We start from the raw sequence: 5000 nt of genomic DNA, 5'->3' as shown, positions 1-5000 counted from the left end.
GTGTCCTGCAGTTCACATGTCGACGCGCAATTTGCTGCGTTCTTCATCGACCCACGAGCCGAGTGATCCACCGTCCTGGGTGATCTTTTCTTAGTTTCCACCGTCTCTTTCAAGACAGTTGCATAGGCGGGACGTAGGCGTGTGGCGGCCCCTGTTCAAGCGTTCTGTGTCCAACGGCCTCACGGCCGATGGGCGTCGTACGGCTCCACACCGGAGCGGACAGGCAGTCGGGCGAAAGTCATTCAAAACCGGCGCCAGGCGCCAGGTGCCGCAGGCCAGCCGCTCCAGCGCTTCAGCGCTCGTACCACACAACATTGGCGTTAGTTTTGAGAAGCACGCGTGGTTCCGCACGCGGCGCACGGCTACTGCGAGCCGTACAGGTAGCGTGTTGCGCGACACGACACGCACATCGAAAGACATGCAGTCTAGTCGGTAATGATCCTTCCGCAGGTTCACCTACGGAAACCTTGTTACGACTTTTACTTCCTCTAAATGATCAAGTTTGGTCATCTTTCCGGTAGCATCGGCAACGACAGAGTCAATGCCGCGTACCAGTCCGAAGACCTCACTAAATCATTCAATCGGTAGTAGCGACGGGCGGTGTGTACAAAGGGCAGGGACGTAATCAACGCGAGCTTATGACTCGCGCTTACTGGGAATTCCTCGTTCATGGGGAACAATTGCAAGCCCCAATCCCTAGCACGAAGGAGGTTCAGCGGGTTACCCCGACCTTTCGGCCTAGGAAGACACGCTGATTCCTTCAGTGTAGCGCGCGTGCGGCCCAGAACATCTAAGGGCATCACAGACCTGTTATTGCTCAATCTCGTGCGGCTAGAAGCCGCCTGTCCCTCTAAGAAGAAAAGTAATCGCTGACAGCACGAAGGATGTCACGCGACTAGTTAGCAGGCTAGAGTCTCGTTCGTTATCGGAATTAACCAGACAAATCGCTCCACCAACTAAGAACGGCCATGCACCACCACCCACCGAATCAAGAAAGAGCTATCAATCTGTCAATCCTTCCGGTGTCCGGGCCTGGTGAGGTTTCCCGTGTTGAGTCAAATTAAGCCGCAGGCTCCACTCCTGGTGGTGCCCTTCCGTCAATTCCTTTAAGTTTCAGCTTTGCAACCATACTTCCCCCGGAACCCAAAAGCTTTGGTTTCCCGGAGGCTGCCCGCCGAGTCATCGGAGGAACTGCGGCGGATCGCTGGCTGGCATCGCTTATGGTTAGAACTAGGGCGGTATCTGATCGCCTTCGAACCTCTAACTTTCGTTCTTGATTAATGAAAACATACTTGGCAAATGCTTTCGCTTCTGTTCGTCTTGCGACGATCCAAGAATTTCACCTCTAACGTCGCAATACGAATGCCCCCGCCTGTCCCTATTAATCATTACCTCGGGTTCCGAAAACCAACAAAATAGAACCGAGGTCCTATTCCATTATTCCATGCACACAGTATTCAGGCGGGCTTGCCTGCTTTAAGCACTCTAATTTGTTCAAAGTAAACGTGCCGGCCCACCGAGACACTCACTCAAGAGCACCCTGGTAGGATTGCAACGGGGTCCGCCTCGGGACGCACGAGCACGCACGAGGCGCGTCGCACGCCTTCAGCTCGCCCCACCGGCAGGACGTCCCACGATACATGCCAGTTAAACACCGACGGGCGGTGAACCAACAGCGTGGGACACAAATCCAACTACGAGCTTTTTAACCGCAACAACTTTAATATACGCTATTGGAGCTGGAATTACCGCGGCTGCTGGCACCAGACTTGCCCTCCAATAGATACTCGTTAAAGGATTTAAAGTGTACTCATTCCGATTACGGGGCCTCGGATGAGTCCCGTATCGTTATTTTTCGTCACTACCTCCCCGTGCCGGGAGTGGGTAATTTGCGCGCCTGCTGCCTTCCTTGGATGTGGTAGCCGTTTCTCAGGCTCCCTCTCCGGAATCGAACCCTGATTCCCCGTTACCCGTTACAACCATGGTAGGCGCAGAACCTACCATCGACAGTTGATAAGGCAGACATTTGAAAGATGCGTCGCCGGTACGAGGACCGTGCGATCAGCCCAAAGTTATTCAGAGTCACCAAGGCAAACGGACCGGACGAGCCGACCGATTGGTTTTGATCTAATAAAAGCGTCCCTTCCATCTCTGGTCGGGACTCTGTTTGCATGTATTAGCTCTAGAATTACCACAGTTATCCAAGTAACGTGGGTACGATCTAAGGAACCATAACTGATTTAATGAGCCATTCGCGGTTTCACCTTAATGCGGCTTGTACTGAGACATGCATGGCTTAATCTTTGAGACAAGCATATGACTACTGGCAGGATCAACCAGGGAGCTGCGTCAACTAGAGCTGAGCAGCCGGCCGCCCGGGAGTGTGTCCCGGGGGCCCGCGCGAACACGCAAGCGTCCGCTCAATTATTCTGCAAACAGGAGGAGGCTGAGCTCCCCTGCACCATACACCTCGAAACCCTCTCAGGTCCCGGCGGCGCGCAGCGCCGTCTTAAGTACTTGGTCGGGTTCGAGAGAGGCGCAATCGCCCGGAGTTTGGCGAGTAGACGCTTTAGGTGCGACCACCCGTGCTCCCAACTGAGCTTGCCGCTGCCGACAGAGGCCCGGGAGCGTGCTGTCGTGGCATTGCCGGCGGGAGACAACACGCGCCACCTACGGTGACCGGCAGCTCCAACGCCAGCGCCACAGAAGGACAAAAGCCCCACTTGGGTGCCGAAGCGAACTCTCCCAGCACAGCGCACGCGCCAACACGTCCGCACAGCTGCGATACAAACCACCTGCGAGAACCGCAGAGGCGACCGAGCAGCAGACGGCGTCGCGGCGCCGAGCGCCGGGCGGCGGCGCATCCTCAGCGCACACAGTCCTCAATCGGACCAGCACACTGCAGATGTCCACCGCGCTTCGCACCGGGCCCGCGAGGACCTACTTTGGCCGCACGGCGCCGCGTGCAGGGTGCGCCGGCGCGCAGCTGCGCCGCCTGCCGCCTCCGTCGGCCGGCGCGCCTGCCAGTGGCCGCCCCCACCAGCCGGCTGTAGCGCGTGCGCCCACGCACCGCGCGGCCAGCACGCCGGGAGGCCCCCCCTCACCGGCCGGGGCCGGTCCCACCCAGCCACCGCCGCGTATCGCTTCACACCCACATGCCATTCACGTTCGTGGGCATGGTGGGTATCGCTGAAACAACCGGTTGGTAGCTCAACCGATCGTCGCCATCACTGATTCACCTCTAGCGAGAACAACCGCACCACAACGGTTTACCAGTTGTTCATTTGCGTAACGTCACCAGCAAACGTAGGCGTCCATCGCCATTTGCAAATTCAACGATTGTTGCATGCCTGTGTCAGGTGTCACGACACACTATGTCTGCCCACATACACGCAACAACATGTGCACGCTTCGCAAACACGTGGAAGGTGGCCCCCGTACGTATGCGATGTCCATTGCGCGAACGACTGTCAACCGGCCTCTGTCGCATGTCGCAGATGTGGAACGCAGTGCACCATGCTATCACGGTGTGTGAGAAGAGACGACAACGTCTGACAACACGCGCCACTACATCAACAGACGGCTCATGCTGATCGCCATCCAGGGCATACCACACTGCAATCCAGCTCTTATAGGGAGACGACACGTAGCTGCGTGCACAACATTTGGACCGCATGGTTCGCCGTTGTTGGCGCAGTCGTTGTACGGTCACATGTACCACGATGTATCATTCAGTACATGAGGACCAATGTGCAGTACAGTGTGTGATTTGGACGTACAATATCAGCGGACAGTTGACACAGGCCATACCACAGCGTAGGCTAAGTGCTTCGCCATGCGAATGCCAATGAACAACTGCGAATGCCAATGAACAACTGCAAAGGGCATTGAGCATGTACGTCCTGCTGCCATCCACATTACAGTGTATAGCTGCAAGGTGTTTAACATGAAGCGATACACTGGGGACCGGGCAGTGCGAGTAGCAAACTATATTGCGGGGGTTGCAGTTAGGCAACACTACACTAATTTAACGCGTCGTATGACAATTACAGAGCAGGTTAAGGCCCAACGTGTGTTGGGTTAAGGCCCAACGTGTGTTGGGTTAAGGCCCAACGTGTGTTGGGTTAAGGCCCAACGTGTGTTGGGTTAAGGCCCAACGTGTGTTGGGTTAAGGCCCAACGTGTGTTGGGTTAAGGCCCAACGTGTGTTGGGTTAAGGCCCAACGTGTGTTGGGTTAAGGCCCAACGTGTGTTGGGTTAAGGCCCAACGTGTGTTGGGTTAAGGCCCAACGTGTGTTGGGTTAAGGCCCAACGTGTGTTGGGTTAAGGCCCAACGTGTGTTGGGTTACAGCGCAATATGGGTTACGTTAAGGGGCAATATAGGTTAGGTTAAGGTACGATATAGGTTAGGTTAAGATACGATATAGGTTAGGTTAAGATACGATATAGGTTAGGTTAAGATACGATATAGGTTAGGTTAAGATACGATATAGGTTAGGTTAAGATACGATATAGGTTAGGTTAAGATACGATATAGGTTAGGTTACGGCGCAACATAGGTTAGGTTACGGCGCAACATAGGTTAGGTTACGGCGCAACATAGGTTAGGTTACGGCGCAACATAGGTTAGGTTACGGCGCAACATAGGTTAGGTTACGGCGCAACATAGGTTAGGTTACGGCGCAACATAGGTTAGGTTACGGCGCAACATAGGTTAGGTTACGGCGCAACATAGGTTAGGTTACGGCGCAACATAGGTTAGGTTACGGCGCAACATAGGTTAGGTTACGGCGCAACATAGGTTAGGTTACGGCGCAACATAGGTTAGGTTACGGCGCAACATAGGTTAGGTTACGGCGCAACATAGGTTAGGTTACGGCGCAACATAGGTTAGGTTACGGCGCAACATAGGTTAGGTTACGGCGCAACATAGGTTAGGTTACGGCGCAACATAGGTTAGGTTAAGGCGCAACATAGGTTAGGTTAAGGCGCAACATAGGT

At 54.7% G+C, this 5000-nt stretch overlaps 2 non-coding genes across 2 annotated transcripts in view; both read right to left on the bottom strand.

Moving 5' to 3' along the window:
• LOC126434309 (5.8S ribosomal RNA) overlaps positions 1-82 on the bottom strand; it is a 155-nt gene extending 73 nt beyond the window's left edge. Inside the window, exon 1 of the ribosomal RNA XR_007579129.1 lies at positions 1-82. This exon is cut by the window's left edge and continues 73 nt beyond it. This is a non-coding gene — a ribosomal RNA (5.8S ribosomal RNA).
• A 351-nt stretch (positions 83-433) lies between these two features.
• On the bottom strand, positions 434-2343 carry LOC126434321 (small subunit ribosomal RNA). Its single transcript, XR_007579139.1, has one exon. It is a non-coding gene; the product is annotated as a small subunit ribosomal RNA (ribosomal RNA).
• Between the last annotated feature and the right edge of the window lie 2657 nt (positions 2344-5000).

Source organism: Schistocerca serialis, unplaced genomic scaffold (assembly GCF_023864345.2).
Source record: "Schistocerca serialis cubense isolate TAMUIC-IGC-003099 unplaced genomic scaffold, iqSchSeri2.2 HiC_scaffold_1186, whole genome shotgun sequence".
NCBI lineage: Eukaryota > Metazoa > Arthropoda > Insecta > Orthoptera > Acrididae > Schistocerca > Schistocerca serialis.
This window is presented reverse-complemented; position numbering and strand designations above follow the sequence as displayed.